The following is a 14,062-nucleotide window of genomic DNA, read 5'->3' as shown; positions in this document are numbered from 1 at the left end:
AATTTTACATTGCCCAGATATTCAGCTGCAATAAATGGATTTTTTTCAACAAGAGGTGATCTTCACAGGTACCCCGCCTGGGGATGCTGTTGGAGAGAATGGGGTTTACATGAGTTGTCTCTCTCTGGGACTGGGAATCTCTCTCTTTCTCACAGAACATGAGTTTGAGAACTGGGGGACTGAGAGGAGGAGCTGCAAGGACCCTACTTCTCACCTCATCTCTGCCAAGAACAAAAAAATCAGCCTTAAGCCATTTATTATACGCCTAATGATTTATTATTATTATTATTATTATTATTATTACTGAGACAGTTTTTGTCCCACATGCAATTCAGTCTTGTGATTAAACAGGTCAAAAATACAAACAAAAAGAAAGATGGAGTTCAAATAAATATACAATAAAAAGCTAGCTGGCATTTTAAAAGGCAGGAGTGCTCTGTCTGGATAAATACAGCACACAGGTACGCATGGGAACAAGGTGGAGAGTTCAAAAAGGGGGGGAAGGAAGAGTAGGCCGAAGTTTCAGAAGTGCCTTGTGATTGATGGAGGGGGTGGCAGCGAGGCAAGGAGAGGCAGTGGGGGGGGCAGAAGGTGCCGCGGGGGGCAGAGGTGCTGTGGGGGGGCGGGGGGGCAGAAGGTGCCGCGGGGGGACAAGGTGCCACGGGGGGGCACACACACACACACAAATCATTGTCACTCACCTCCACAGCTCTTCGCCATTCTGCTGCTGCCTTCTCCGTTGTCCTTGCCCTGACTTTTTCCTCCGGCGTCCATTTTTTCCTCTCAGACGCTAGCAGGCCCTGCCTATTCACCTCTTCCCTCGTGCCTCCTAACACAGATCATGAGGGAAGAGAGAGTCTGTGCAGAGGTCCAATCAGTGTGAGGCACATGTCTTGTCTTAACCAATCACAGCCAGGAGCTGACTTCCCCTTGTTCCTGCCCCCAAGTAATGTCCAACCTAATGTGGAAACGTTAAAGTTGCAGCTGAAAAGTAGGGAAATTACTAGTTGTTCCGTTACTTGCCAAATGTAATGGAATTACCCACTCGTTATTTAAAATTGTAACGAATTACAAGTAAAAAATAATGAGTTACTTCCAAGCTCTGGTATAAATAATCATTGTAGTATTTGCTTTTAGTAGCTTGTTTCCATGATTCCAAACAATTGTTTCCATGATCTAACTTTAGATCTTAGAGGAGAAAGTTTTCTTATTATTTTTGAAAAATAGAAAATCTGAAAATGTGCATTAATATTTTCCTCACAGATTCTGTTTACTGTTTTACAATGATAATGAGGCTTTGATACTAGAAAATCATATCTAGTTATTATTAAACATTGGATAGCTAGCCGGTTAGGAACATAAGAAGCTGCTTTATTCCAAGTCAGAAGTTTTGTCCATCTAACTCTATATTATCTACTCTTCAGAGTCTCTGGCAGAAGTCTTTTGCATTTCCTGCAACCTGATCCTTTTAACTGGAGATTCCAAGGACTGACACATGACTGGCTTGTAAAGAAGATCATATTTCACCCCAGAGAATAGGGACATAAGCATTTCTCGCTTGGAAGGTGCAGAACTTCAGCAACCACTGTGACTGCAGTTTTCTTTGATTGCTAAAGATTTCTGAGCTGTTCTGAAGCTGGCTATCCAGATTGCACTCAATCCAATCCAATGTAAAAGGTATCTGAATCATTTTGGATCCTGACCATCAGTTCTTCTGCACCAACTTTGGCCATCCTTTCAGAGGATACCAACTGAAATTAAATGAACAAAGCAAGCGTAATTAATTCACTATAGATTAGGAGAGCTTCTGATATTGCAAGCTGAATGCATTAAAGAGGTATGGGAAATTGTTAGAGGGTTGTGGGCTAGGATGGAAGGGCTGGGCTGCAGGAGTATGAGTAGCCGTTGTATTGCATCAGGATATGAAGGAGACTGTTAGCAAATAAAAGTCCCACAGGGAGATGAATTGGACATCCAATGCTTGCAGGTATATATAGATGCATAAACACTCCTTTTGTAGATTCCCCTTCCAGGAGACTTCTGCTGCAGATCTACTCACTCCAGAAAGAGGATAGATGTCCTTCCTGAAGCGTTACCACATATGCATGGGATTGGCTGTTGATGTGTGTGCGTTGTTGCGTGAAACAGCATACGTTACATTGGAGTTAAGTTGAGCAAGAAACATCACAGAGGCATTAGATCAGGTTAAGAGTCTTTACTACAAGACATTATGGCTTAAGGCTTTAAGATTACATGTAGAGTTGCTCCCCCCCCAGGAGAGAAGTTCTCAGTTCAAAGACATGACACAGAAGACTCAGCTCAACACAGATAGCTGCTAGAACTCTCCCAGTCTATCTTGATGCTACCATGGCAATGGCCTTGGTAGTTCGTTCCCAGACTGGGCAAAGACATAACTCCTTCTAGCTACAGATTTCCAGACTTGCAGACTTGATGGAAAATAAACTCAGTGACATTGGCCACTTGCCAAATCCTGCCCATTCAACAGCAACCCATACCACAGGGCTTGAGAAGAGTATGTAATTGTGTGCATATATACATAGCTCAGCTGAATTGGGTGAGTGTGAACAGAAGTCTTGGAGATAACACTGCAAAAGAGATGACCCCACAAATCAAAAGGAGGGAAACAACTTGATGACTGAAAGGTAGAATATAAATTATTATTTAAATTTTTTAAAAACGTGATCTTCCCTCACAAACCCTACCTATGGCATCATAGGAACATGGAAATGGCCTTATACCAAGTTGGCCTGTCCATCCAGCTCAGTATTGTCTACACTGGCGGTAGCAGCTCTCCAGGGTTTCAAACAGGGAACAGTCCCAGCCTTACCTGGAGATGTTGGGGATTGAACTTGGGATCTTATACATGCAAAGCAGATGCTCTGCCACTGAGCTACAGCCCTTCCCCTATCCTGCTGTCCCAGCTCTAAGCTTTCTCACACGGAGGCCTCTCAGCTTTGTTTCCCATCTCCCAATACTAAATTTATGTTTTCCCCTTGCAGCTGGGAGTTGATTGTGGATTTATTTTTGGATCTTCTTGGCGGCACAGGAAATGTCCATTGTGGGTTTTGTAGCAACGGAAGTTCAGCAACTTTTTGTGACACCCTTTCATTGCATTCCCCTCCCCACCTCCTTCTAATGCTGTCCAGTCCCAGAGAAACCTCCTGACTTCTCAGCCACAGAGGGCCCAGGAAGTCAGAGCTGTTCCCTGCATGCAAAGGAAGGCGTAGGCAGGGAGCTGGCTCTGCGGAGGCCGAATCCTCCTGACCAGCTTTAGCTGCTGAGAGAAGGCTTCTATTCAGAGAGGCCTGAGCAGTAACATATGGTACCCACTGAGCAACCTCCCACGGGGATGGTGACAGCATCTACCCAGGTGGGGATAGATTTGAAGTGCTAATGCTCTTCAGTGCCAGCCAGCAAACTATTCAGTCTTGGAGTCCCTCAACCTCTTCAGGGGCTCTTAAATCCCCATTGGCCGCCCACCAGGACTCCTCTCACACAAACCAGGACCAAATTGTTGACAATGGCTGCATTATTATTTTGTTACCAACTGTGAATGTACTGAGTTGAACTGCGTGTCAGAAATTCCAAGTCTTATTCACACAAGTAAGCATTTGGCCTGCAATCCTATGCACACTTCCCTATGGATTCAGTAGGACTTACTCCTGAGTAAACATACATAAGATTGAGCTACCAGTTCAGCAATGTAAGTGGCATCATTATGAATCGGTGACTCAGCCAGGTACCAAAGATTTGCAGCTGGCCCTGTTGGGGTAGAAACCAAGATTCTAGAAGGCAGCCCCTTATTTTTATTTATTCATTTTTACATTTGTATCCCTCCTTTCCTCCAAGGAGCTCAAGGTGACATACACGGTTCTCCCCACTCTCCATTTTATCACAACAACCCTGTGAGGTAGGCCAGACTGAGAGACTATGACTGGCTTAAGGTCACTCAACGAGCTTCACGGCTGAATCGGGATTTGAACCTTGGTCTCTCAGGTCCTAGTTGGACACTGACCACTACACCATGCCAGCCCTGTTAATTTTACAACATAGCACCTAAAGGACAGGCTGTTGTTGGTCCTGTTTCTATCTGGAAAAAGAGCCATGGTGAAGGCACTTCTTAGTGGTGGGGGAGGGGGATGCCTTTGCTGTGGAATACCTGACAGGAATGTCATAAATTAGACTGTCTCATGCCCAGCACCTATCCACCCTGATTTACAGGTGTGCACATACACGTCTGGGGACATTAACATTAGACTATAAAACATGCAGAGGAGAGGTCTGTTGCTTATTAACATCATTTAGTAAGAACACCGGTAGTTGCAGTTTCTAAAAGTGCTATTTGGAATTACTTTTAGCTCCTCAATTAACCTTTTTCTGTGCAGCAAGAATATGTTGCATTGTTTCAGTAAATTAAACAGTCCCGTAATTAAATAAGACTGCAGACGCTCAACTTTAACTGAAGATAACATTAAATGAAGGTACAAGGTAAACTCTTCAGCGTCCCCATGTGTTTTGCAAGAGCAGTAACGAATGAACTATACAACAGGGTTGTTATAGGCTACTGTCAGCTTCTGCCGTTTCATTATGCTTCTCAGTCTAACCCCCCTCCATCTGCAATATGGGGGCAATCATATTGGATAACGTAGGTATTTCTCCCCTTCCAATGCAGGGCATTTTTAAAAAAAGTTTAAAAACTCAAAACAAATTGCAACAATGAAGTTGTTTATTTGGAATTCTTTTTCTGTCACTGCGGTCCCCCCTAGCAAGAGAGAGGTGTAGACTTCAAAAAAAAAACCTAGGAAATCCGGTCTGCAAGCTGAAGCGCTGTCTCCCGCTCTCGACCCCTCCCTGTCCCATCCACGCCACCCCTGTGGTCAGCCTTGCTTCCACGTGTTAACCTCCCCCGCGCTCGGCTGACGCACATCCTGCCGCCAACGCGGCCAGTGGCGCGCAACGCGTTCTGCTAGCGGGGCTTGCAGAAATGAGCGCGCCCACGCCCGGCCTCTTGCCGTCCCTTCAGGCGCTAATAGGAAGCTGGCACCGAGGAGGGAGCGGGGGGAGGGAACAAAAAGAAGAGCGAAGAAGGGGGAATAACAATTAATGGGAACGAAACAGATCCTTCTTCCTCCTCTTCTTTCGAAGTGGAACAGTTCCCACCCCTGCTCAAGAAATAGCCCTAGGAGTGGAAATTTGGAGGAATGGGATTGCGGCTCACTTACCTCCTAACTGGAGTAACCGTAGCCAGTCTGTAGACTCCCCTCCGACCTAACGCTCCACCCAGGATTTCTAGAGGTTTTATCTTTGTGGATTGCCACAAGGATAGATTTTTAACCTACCCTGTTCCCGAACGCTCATTGGGGATCTCCTTTTTTAAGAACAGGGGAGACAGGACTTGAGGGTCCTGGAAGGGCCATACCTCAGAGGTAGAGCATTTTCTTTGCATGCAGAAGGTCACAGGTTCAATCCCCAGCATCTCTAGTTAGGTCTGGGAAAAGTTCCTGCCTGAAATCCTGGACATCCGCTGCCAGTCAGTGTGTAGACCGGGGTGGGGAACCTCCATCTTGAGGGCCAAAGTTGTCCCGGGATGAGTCCGAATTTGGCAAGCAAGGCTGTTTTTGTCAAACCATGCCCTCCTGTCCCACACCTGACATCATGTGTTGGGCAGATAGAGATGGAGCTGGATTGGCTCTGCATCTGAGTTCCTCATGGGGAACTTGTTTGTGCAGCCCATCCCTGCAGAAAACAGCTTTGCCAGCCTTATGTTCGGTGCTTGTGAAGCACTGAGCACTGGGCTGGCAAAGCCCCTTGTGCTGTGGTCCCCAAGTACTGCACAAGGAACAGAGGTGGGTGTGATAACCCACCTGCCAGTCATAGGATGTCAGGTAATGGACGGGTGAGTGGTCTCTTCACACCTGTCAAAGTTTGGCCTGTGGGGGTGGGGACAGATAGGGATCTGGCCTGCTGGGCTAAAAAAGGTTTGTCACCCCTGGTGTAGATGGTACAGTACTGAGCTAGATTAAGATCAGTTCAGTCTTGACTCAGTATAATGCAGCTTCCCATGTTCCTACACTCTGTGGAAGAAGCATTGCCTACTGCCTTACAGTAGTGGTGTGATGTAGGGCCACTTGGGTTCTTTCCCCAGTTCAAGCTGAGAAAGTGAGGTCTCCTGGTTAAGAGCTGGAATCCAGGGCTGCTGTGTTCTCTGCATCACTCAAGATCACCTAGTACAAATAAAAGACAAGGGGAAAAGGCTGGAGAGAAAAAATAGGGTAGCCACTTCCTTTGTTCTTTGTCTTTTATTTGTACTGGCCTGTGAGCCTGTTTGATTATGATTATTTGAACATTTTCAATACAAATCCATTAATTAAAAAGATAGATCAGCTAGTGCAGATTAGTTATCCCACAATCAAGGATGATAAAGAAATGGGCTATTTCCTATTTTTTCAATGCACTCATGTAGGTAGAGTAGGAATTTGCATAGTGACTGTGAGTACAGAACAAGAAGGGAGTGGCAGTAGTGGATTATTAATGTGCTAACTTGGATTCATATGGAATAGATGGGTGTAATGTGATGCATGTGGCACCAGAGAGAGGCGTGGGTAGTATGTTCCCCATATTTTAGCTATGCATATAGGTAGTAGTATGCCTAAAATGATGGACAAATACTGTTGGATGTTACCTAGGAGTAATGTCCAATTAACAGTGGGACATGCTTCCAGGTAAACTTGCACAGGATTGCACCGATAGGCTGTTTTTATGCACAATAGTTTTGCACATGGTTTCCCCAAAGTACTTAATTCAGTTGACTAGTCCAGGTAATGTCAACTGATCTATTTCCATCTGAAGCTAAACACTTCTGAATGTGGCCAGCCCCTCAGCTGGAGACTTGCCTGTGAATATCATGAAAGCCACTAAGCTGAACTTGATTACTAGTTTCTAGTTACTTATTCCTGAAGTTAAGAACATAAGAAGAGCCTGCTGGATCAGGCCAGTGGCCCATCTAGTCCAGCATCCTGTTCTCACAGTGGCCAACCAGGTGCCTGGGGGAAGCCCGCAAGCAGGACCCGAGTGCAAGAACACTCTCCCCTCCTGAGGCTTCCGGCAACTGGTTTTCAGAAGCATGCTGCCTCTGACTAGGGTGGCAGAGCACAGCCATCATGGCTAGTAGCCATTGATAGCCCTGTCCTCCATGAATTTGTCTAATCTTCTTTTAAAGCCGTTCTTTGGTGCAAAACTTATTGTGACAAATGCTTCTTTCCATTTAATGCGCTCTTTTTAAAAATGAAAATAGCATTTGCTTGTTGGGAAGGGTAGGAGTTTAACCCTTTCCTCCCCTGCGGCAGTCATAGTGAAAATTGCTCTGTGTATTGGGAGGAAAGTTCCCAATATTGTCAGTCATATATCTCCATCACTGAGAAACTCTCACTTTTGAGATGCACCCAGGATGTTTCATACAGTGTAGGCCAATGTTTATTTTGAGGAGGCATATCAACTTCAGTTCCTCATTCAGGCTGCTCATGTGGTGTGTCATGTCATATAAGGAGCGAGGAACCAGCCACATTTTGGCAGGCTTGAGCAAATGTCATTGGAAATGACATAGAGAACTGGATGAGCTCATGGTTTCTTGTCAGAGCTGGCACATCATGGGTTGTGCAATAGGACTGCGCGGTTCTTCACATCAGCTTAGCCTCTGAGACATCCTCCCCGTCCCACTATAGCTGTGAGTGTGAAATTCTCTATCCAGGTGCACCAAGCCAAGTGCAGAGCAGTGGGCAGTGGGTGGGAAGGGCCTTGACAATCATGCCATTAAGAAAATATTTGACATTAAAGAGCCGGGTCACGTGGGTTGAAAGGATGGGATTGTGAAGCATTTGCATCCCACGTAGGCTTGTTGAAAAGGCTCCCGTCCACCCCCTGAGCCTTTCCTTCCCACTAACTTGAGTCTTCCAGAGAGAGCCAAAAAGAAAATCAATTGAGATCTCCTCTGAAATAGGATAGTTGCTTTCTTTCCTGACAAAGGCTCTTCAGCATTTTCTTATTTTCTCACCCTTTGAAGCCAGGAGCAAGCCTTTTCAAATGTATATACACATCCACATTTTAGGCTACTGTACTCTGTTTGCTACAAAGGGCTGCTGTTTTCACAAGAGATCCAAGTGTCATCTATCTAATCTATCTAGCTATCTGTCCTGTATGTGCTCAACCTTTTTTTAACACTGCATCCCACCAGAGGGTAGTTGTGTTTCTCAGTTATGAGTCTTGCATTAAAAACAGAGGGAAAGCATTGGGGCTTTAGATGTCAGTGTTTAAAATATCAGAAACTACCTCCTACCAAGACAGACCCTTAGCCCATCTAGCTCAATATTGTCTATACTGACACAGCAGTTCACCTGGGTTTCAGAAGGGGACTTTCTCTGCTCTATCAGAAGATTCATTCCAAGCATGTGTATCACTCAGCTACATTTTGCATTCAAAGGACCCATCCTACCACTCAGCTCCAGCCCTTCCCTAACTGCCAAACTGTACACCTGTCCTTACGAGATGTCTCAGCACAGAACACTTAAGGTGTTTATTTATATTGACAGTTATTGATTCATCTTGCCTGGCTCCTTTTTATTCCCCAAGCAGCTGTCTCTATAGGGCAACCTTTGCAGGCTTGCTTTCCTTTGAAGAACAGAACTGTTTTTTAGTTACTTGTTGGGAAAGGGTGCAAGTAATCAAGCTATATTGGTGCAGGCATCAGTTTCATGACATGCTAGATTGAGCAGCCCAATCTCCTTTTGTCAAGTGTCTTTTTGCAACAAATACATATTTCTGATTCTACAGTGGGACTTCTAGGAAAGCTTTATTGAATTCGATCTGGCTGGATTAGCAGACTGGCTGAAGGGCTCCTTGCTCACATACGGTTGAAACACACTGTTCTGCCAGTTTCAGTGCGTCTGCACCTCTCTCTTCTGAAAACAGGAGCACACAAAGCTTGTCAAACCCCGCCCCTTTTTACTGTAAAACCTGATGGGAGCAGCTTGAATGCATTTTTAAAAAATTCAGCTTCAAAGAGATTTTGCAACTGATCAGCAGGTCAACCCGTCCCCCCTCCAGGTGTGACCAATGGAAACGCTTTGATCTGGATTGCTCTTGTGAGGTCCATTCTGTTTGAAAGGAAGCAAAAGATGCTTAGAACTTTAGAGCATGGATACATGCTTTTTAGAAGCAAGGAAGAATTCCTATATTTTACGCTGCCTCTTTTGTGTCAGGGTCTCTTTGATTTTCTTTAATCTAGTAGGATAGCGATGTGACCTTGGCTCTGGAACAAGGGTTATCCACAGGCATATATTTCAGATAGTGTGGGTGTGAGCATTCTGTTCTCACAGTCTCAACAGTCATTATCGCTGCTGGAGAAACCCGCAGGGTATGAAAATAGAACATGAAAAAAGAAAAGGTTTCTCCCCTGAAGTGAGCAAGTTAATTACGTCTCTGAACTGCTCATGCACTTTCCCTTAAGAATTCCCTTTCAGAGGAAAGAGATTGAGATTACACTCCTAGAGTCAATTACCTAGGAGTAGGCTCCATTGAACTCAAAAGGGTGTATTTCCTAGTAGATACATTCAGTATAAGATTTCATTGTAAGGCTGCATACTTGGCAGAATGTTCCACTGAATTAAATGGGATTTGCTCCTGAGTAGGTTAGGACATGTCAGGTTTACTGAATTTATGAATTGCTTCCTACAACAAAAAGTCCTGAAGCAATTTATGAGTGCATTTAAAGGGTTTGAAGAGTGCATAGGATTGCACCAAAGGAATTTAAGAGTGCATCGGATTGCACCAAAGCAATTGAAGAATGCATAGGATTGCACTCTTAGTGCCTGAACTACTGGCCTGCAAACTGACAAGCAACACAAAAGTGGGAGAAAGATTTCCTTCTGCTGCATTCTCAGTAAAAGAGGTGGTGATTCACCCAATTGCTGTCATTGCTGGTGTCTTGTATTTTTCCAAGCCTGGATGTGCAAGGATGCATGGAGAAGGGCTATTGTGATGCTGTTGTTTATATGCATATTAAATAAGGCTCCAAGCCTGAGAAGTCTTTTTACCTCTCTCTATGGCAAAGTGCAGGAAATTGCTTACTATTTAATAAAAAAACTATTTGCATTCCATTCCGTTCTCCTTATGTTGCATATAATCAAACTTCAGTCAATATTATATTAAAATCAATTATGTGAGATCAATACCATGCATTACTTATTTGAGAGTAGCCTCATGAAACCCAACTCAGCTCACTTCTGATTAGATGTGCATAGACCCTCCATGGCGCAGAGTGGTAAGCGGTGGTAATGCAGCCGAAGCTCTGCTCACAGCTGGAGTTCGATTCCAACGAAAGGAGGAAGTCGAATCTCCGGTAAAAGGGGTCAAGGTCCACTCAGCCTTCCATCCATCCATCCATCCATCCGTGGTCGGTAAAATGAGTACCTGGCATATACTGGGAGGTAAAGAAAGGCCGGGGAAGGAACTGGCAATCCCACCCCATATATATGGTCTGCCTAGTAAACGTCACAAGACGTCACCCTAAGAGTCGGAAACGACTCGCACTATAAGTGCGGGGACACCTTTACTTTTACCTTTAAGCTTGGGAAGTCTAATCTGAGATACCAATGGTGAAAATTGAAGCTGGGCAGTCTTTATTCCAGATTAGTTACTCCAGGACACTTTTGACTCTGTTTTCACTTATCAACTCTGGATCTACCCATAAGTAACATGCAGCCTCTGGCAGATTACCTCAGCCCCCACACCTGGAATGTGGCCCCCACAGAAAAAAGGGTAGCCCACCTCTGCATTACAGAAAGCAGTAAAGGATTCTTGTGAGTCCCTTAGTGCTTCTGGGAAGTAGTTCTTTCAGTACTATTTTTTTCTGCCCCACTCTAACCTTTTATTTTTTATTGGCATAGCTTCCCATAGTACAATCTGAGAATGCATTGCATCACAAAATATTTTTTTTTTACAACTGTCAATAATTATTTTTTAAAGGAAATGAAAACCATTAACTTCTAATGGTTTGATACACTGCCCTTTGGCAGTTTTTCCTTTCCCCACCTCTCAGGTTCAGTATTTCTGGAACTGACCTTAGTTTGTTCTTCCTCCTATTGCAGAGAAGACTGGAATTGTTCCATTCTGTCATAATGCATATTGCTATTTTAGCATTCATTTAGGGGAATAAAGTACTATTATTCACATTTTTGTAAAGAAAACAAACCCCACCCAAATTGTATAAAATTAATCATTCTGGACTTCCCTTAGCTAGCCTAAGCTTTTGTGTTATTTTTTTCAGAAATGGTCAAAAAACCAGATCTTTATGTACCAATGTTCTATTGTGTTTCTAACCTTAATTTCACTAAACTCAGTATGCTCATTATAAATTCCTTTGGCAGTTATAGCTACAGGTAAGTTTGGGAGATGAACTTTGACTGTGAGCACACTAGTCACCTACAGCAAAGTGTTTCCATTGGTCACACCAGGAGGGGCAACAAGTTGATCTGCCAATCAGTTGCAAAATCTGTTTGAAGCTGAATTTAAAAAATGCACTCAAGCTGATTCCACCAGGTTTTATAGTAAAAAGGGGTGTGCCCATTTTTAGAAAAGAGAGGTAGAGATGCACTGTAACCAGCAGAACAGTGAACATGTCTCTACCCTGTCTATTGAATAGCCTTGGCTGACACATTGATGACTAATAGTCACCTATGTGCTGTGAGCTAACTTCCCTTCAGAACATATATAGGGGTTTCTGTTATATTAACAGTTAGGCTACATATACAGTATCAAACCATAGGAAAAAATATGGAATCATACTCTCTTTTTCTGTAGCATAAAGGGGACTCTAGTGCTCCTGGACAAACTTATGCAGGAGTTTTGTGTATTTTATGGTGTGACACAGAATGATAGCTTTATTGAGTGTTGGTTCGCATTCCCATCGTATGCTAACAAGGATCCAGTTATGCAACTTTTTGCTCAATCTCGCCCCACGTTCTGGATGGATGTGATCCTGAATATTATGAATATCAGCTAATGGCAATACCTTTATGATGACCCTCTTTTTATACTTATTGTCAAGCAAAATGTGCCACTTTGTTATTATTTAGCCTGTTTCAATGTCAATAGTCAATTGTTTTTGAATTTGTAGTTCTGAAATACTTTTATAGATACATAAATAGGATTTAGTGGGAGAAAGCTGTAGAAGACATGCAACTGAGAAGTCATATATTGAAAGGGATCTTCCTTCCTTCCCATACTGCAGATTACCCTATATCATAAACCAACTCTCTCCCCTTCTCTTTCCCATGCTGTAGCCCTATCACCTCACACACCAAGGCATTGTCTCCACTTCTCTACAACACTCTCTGACCATAGATGGCTGCAGGCATAAAATGATGAAACTACACAGGAAACAATCACATTCAACTGAAAACAGTTCAAAACAGATATCAACCCAGAAGGATAAAGGTTCCCATCTCTCTGAAGTAATCTATCTCATAGCTCTCACAAGTTAATTGTTCGAAGTAGCACTGGATTAGTCAGCCTCTCTAGTTTTAATTCTTCCCCCCTTGTTACAATTATTTTTAGGGCTGTTGGTTCGCACATGCATAGAGTTGTTATTTAGAGATGTAATTTTATTTAATAAATGTATACCCTGTCTCTCTAAAATGGTTTGAGGTGATTTACAGTAAACAAAAATATCCATATTAAACAAAAATATCTATGATTAATCAATCACCATGATTCACAGACAGCTGGATGCTGGTCATACCCAGGCCCAGAATCAGTATCTCAAATTGTTGGCAAAATGCTGGGCCGCATGAGCCCTGGAAATCCAGTTGCACCTGCTGCTGGCATATCTTAAAAAGCTCAAAATCTTTTTTTAGGGCCCATCTATCTATCTGCATTACCCTCCATGCCTCTGAGCTCTGCCCCCACTTATATTACATCAGAACCCAGAGGCATTCTGAGAAAATGAAACTGGCAGTGGTTTCTGCAGTTGCTTTGCCTATTTTTTAGCACTGGGCTAAACAGTGTTGCCATTCATCCCTACCTGTCCCTGCTAATGTTCTCTGCCTGCTGGTAAGGTTTCTTTATGGGGCCCATGAGAGTGGCATTGGGGTAGTGATGGTGAAGGGCACCACCTTGCTCATGGCACTGCTCATGGCAGGTCTGACTGGCACCATCCCTGGTCATACTAGTGGTTCCACTGCTATTGCCCTCCTTCTTTGCTTTTTCCCCCCTAGTGAAATGAAAAGTTTAGGGGGAGGAAGAAGACAAGGAAAACATACTTCCTTGACTGACCAGGAATGAGAACTTGGGATGAAGATGTTGATTCTGTGTGAGGCAGCTGTGAAAAAGGCAAATTCCATGTTAGGGATCATTAGGAGAGGAACTGAAAATAAAACTGTTAATATCATAACGCCATTGTACAAATCTATGGTCTGACCAATACTCTGTATAATTCTAGTCACATCACCTCAAAAAATGATACTGTAGAACTAAAAAAGTTCAGAAAACGGCAACCAATATGATCATGGGAATGGAGCAAAGGAAGGTTACAACACTTGCGGCTTTTTAGTTTGGAAAAAGGGCAAGTAAGGGAGGGCACATAATAGAGGTATAGAAGATTATGTATGCATGGTGCGGAAAAAAGTGGATAGGAAGATGTTTTTCTCCATCTCTCATAGTACTAGAATCCAGGCCCATCCAATGGAGCTTAATGTTGGAAGATTCCAGAGAGACAAAAGGAAGTACAGTAATACCTCAGTTAACAAAGTACATGCGTTCCTGGACATGACTTCTTTAACAGAAAGTTTGGTACCAGAGGTAGGAATAACATGGAAATAATAGGGGTAGGTTCCAACACCACAAAAAAGAAAAACAGTTCAACGTATTTCAGCAAACTTTTTATTCAAAACTAACAATATTCATGTCTGAGATGAAACAACTAGGTCTGGTAAGCCTTGCATATAGACCACTTGAAGGCTTCTTCCAAAATACATCGAGAGAAGTCTGC

This window comes from Rhineura floridana, chromosome 3, assembly GCF_030035675.1.
Source record: "Rhineura floridana isolate rRhiFlo1 chromosome 3, rRhiFlo1.hap2, whole genome shotgun sequence".
NCBI classification, from domain to species: domain Eukaryota; kingdom Metazoa; phylum Chordata; class Lepidosauria; order Squamata; family Rhineuridae; genus Rhineura; species Rhineura floridana.
The sequence above is the reverse complement of the archived record's forward strand: the minus strand, read 5'-3'. Positions refer to the sequence as shown.